This window comes from Impatiens glandulifera, chromosome 2 (genome assembly GCF_907164915.1).
Source record: "Impatiens glandulifera chromosome 2, dImpGla2.1, whole genome shotgun sequence".
Classification (NCBI taxonomy): domain Eukaryota; kingdom Viridiplantae; phylum Streptophyta; class Magnoliopsida; order Ericales; family Balsaminaceae; genus Impatiens; species Impatiens glandulifera.
The window spans coordinates 55,350,309-55,353,164 of NC_061863.1; positions in this window are offsets into that span (position 1 = coordinate 55,350,309).

Consider the following 2,856-nt stretch of genomic DNA (forward strand, 5'->3'; position numbering starts at 1 on the left):
AAAATAAAAGTGACTTTAATATGTTTTATCATTAATTCATGAATGAAATTTGATCCTTTTTTTAATTAAATTAACTTTATTAGGTGAAAAAAGATAGGTAAAAGGTATTTTTTTTCATATATTTTTATTCTGGTAAAAAAAAATTCACACATATATATATATATATATATATTATTATTATTATTATTTATTTTTGATAAAATCATTTATCAAAAACAAACCAAATATGGGTTACTAGGTCTTGTTTGATTGAAATTATAATCTCAAGATAGTTAGTTATCTTAACAACAACAACAAAAAAAAGTTATTTGGACTAGTTACATACTTACATTGAGTTATTTGGGAAATAACATCTGGTTTTATATAGACTATTGAAAAATAATATTAAAAATGATTTGGTTGATTTTTTGAATTTGAATCTTAGTATTGGATGGTTATTTGATTCTCATTCATTAGATAGTCCCATGATTATTTGTTTGTCTTAACTAAAAAATAAGTTTATTTTGAAATGTCGTTACTGAATTATTTGAAAATATAAATTGACACATGCAGAAGCTACTGAATGGAGGCAAAACAATCAACAGAAATAACTGCTACAGAGAATTCGAAACTTATGAATTCCAAAAGAGATGGTATTCGCAAATCAATCTTCACTCTCTGTAATGACTGGAAGGATCTAGAAGAGAATCTTGATTCAACAGAGAAGCATTTTGAAAAAAGGATCTTTGAACTGGGTGAAAGAGAAGCTGAGTTGAAATCGACTCTGAAGTCTGTTAAAGAAGAACAGAAGAATTCAGAAGAGTCTCATCGTCAAGAACTTGAGAGAATGGAGGCAAAGTTTTCTCTCAATCAACAGAAGCAAACAGAGCATTTTAGGACTATGCTCGACAAATTGAGTAAGTCTGTTAAGGAGAAGACAAATGCAGTTGATTTGAGAGAGGAGAAGGTAAGACTTAAGGAGACTGAGTTGGAATCTGCAAGAGAATTGATTGATAGAAGGTCTATTGAATTTGATAAGAAGGAGGCTGATTATAAGTTACGTTCAATTGAATTGAACACTTTACAAACTCTGATAGAGAAAAGATTAGACGAGGTTGGTGACAAGGAGAAGGAATTTGAAGTGCGTTGGAACGAGTTGCTGGAGAAGGAAAAGGAAGTTGAACTTCAGAAGAAGAGATTCCAAGAGCTTGATTCGGTTCAGGTATCTATTGATAAGTCTCTTGAGGAAATTAGTTTGGAAAAGGAAGGGCTAGAGAAGAAGACTGAATACATCAATGTTAAAACGTCTGAAGTTGAGGAAACTTGTAAATCGTTAGAAGAGAAGGCTAAAGAGGTTGAACTGGAGAAGAGGCGAATCAAGAAATGGAAGAGGAATTTTCAGTTAAAAGAGAAGATGCTGATTAAAAGCATCAATTCACATGTCAAGATTGAGAAGGTGGACGGGATGCCAGCAAATGTTAGTCTTTATGTAACCATGGAAGGAAAGGACCTGCAACTGTTCTTGAATGAGAATGCAATTTGTGAAGAAAAAGAAGTCTTGAAAATGATTCAACAGTCAACAGACCCTACCATGCTCATTCTAGACGCTATGGAAGGGTTTTATCCTCCTCATTTGTCTAAAGGAGATAAAACATTTGAAACTAGTGTAGTGATGAAGAGTTGCATCCTTCTCTTGCAACAGTTGGGAAAAATCTCTCCGATAATTCAATCTGAGGCGAAGGAAAGAGCGCTCGAACTTGCACAAGAGTGGAAGAAGAAAATTAATCTTACAGTTTGTAATCCTTTGGAGGTGTTTGCTTTGTTGCATCTCTTAGCTTCCTATGGCATTGCTGCTGATTTTGGTGCAGATATTATAAAATTTATCGAACTTGTTGCTGAAAACGATCAAGTTTTCGAATTGTGTCATCTTCCTGGTTTTGCAGATAAGATTCCTGGTATGCATGCACGCACATAAAACCAAACTAGCTCTTTTTAAGTTTTCCAATTAGTTTTCAACTAACCACACTTTTTTATATGCAGTTCTGATACAGAAATTTATTGGGCAATCAAGATTTGTTGTAGCAGTTAAATTTATTTGCAACTTGGATCTCGCCGAAAAGTTTCCACCAGTGCCTCTTCTGAAAAGTCACATAAAGCTATGGAGAAACATCTCTATTAATACTGTTAAGAATTCAAAGGATGTAGAGGAAGGACAGGTACTTTACAATTTTGTGTCCACAACAAGATTATTTAAAACTCTGAAACCTTAGTCATGTTTTTTTTATTTATTTGTTGCAGAACAAGGCTATAGATGAAAGATTATCTTCTTTAAGAGAAGTTTTGAACTGCATTTCGGAATTCAATCTTCAGTCTCAATACCCGCCAACAACTCTCAAAATTTGTATTGAACAGATGCTAAAAAGGAAGAAGTCTGGGAAGATCAGTAATGATTATGATCATAGCGATGAAGTGGAACTTGACACTTTGGTCGACACAGATAGACCAAGTGACAGTATCTTGACTCGCATTCTTGCTAATATGAATGGAAAGAGGTTATTACAGTTTCTGAGTATACATTTGTCGGAGATTGATTTAATGCGAAACGATATTTCCAAGGTCCTGGAAAGGTTATCTGATCCTGGGGAATTTGTGATTGTTGCCATAAAGGAGCTTCACTCAATTAAGAAGATTAATTTAATGAGGAGTTTTCTCTGCGTTTTGGAGCTATTAGCTGGTATCCCATTTGAGATTGAGATCTCAGTTCTAGAGGCAGCTCTAGAAGTTGCAGTAGATTGGAAATTAAACCTATCATTGAAGGACAATCCAGTGCACATCTTGGCTTTCTTGCAACTGGTTTTCACGTATAAACTGACACCT